We start from the raw sequence: 356 nt of genomic DNA, 5'->3' as shown, positions 1-356 counted from the left end.
GGGATAGTTCTAGCTGTGGGACTGCAGTGGCAAAAAAAAAAAAAAAAAAAAAAAGAAAAGAAAAGAAAAGAAAAACACTCATGAAAACAACATGAAAAAGAAAAAAGAAAAGAGAATAGAGGTGCCTGGGTGACCAGTCCATTGAGCTCAGATCATGATCTCATGGTTCATGAGTTTGAGGCTCTGTGCTGACAGTGTGGAGCCTGCTTGGGATTTTCTCTCTCCCTCTCTCTCAAAAGAAATAAATAAACTTAAAAAAAATTTAAGAGAAGAGAGAAAGGAAAGGAAAGGAAAGGAAAGGAAAGGAAAGGAAAGGGAAAGGGAAAGGGAAAGGGAAAGGGAAAGGGAAAGGGAAA

The sequence above is a fragment of the Herpailurus yagouaroundi genome, unplaced genomic scaffold (assembly GCF_014898765.1).
Source record: "Herpailurus yagouaroundi ecotype Mexico unplaced genomic scaffold, PumYag 67540, whole genome shotgun sequence".
Lineage (NCBI taxonomy): Eukaryota > Metazoa > Chordata > Mammalia > Carnivora > Felidae > Herpailurus > Herpailurus yagouaroundi.
Note: the sequence above shows the minus strand (reverse complement) of the source record.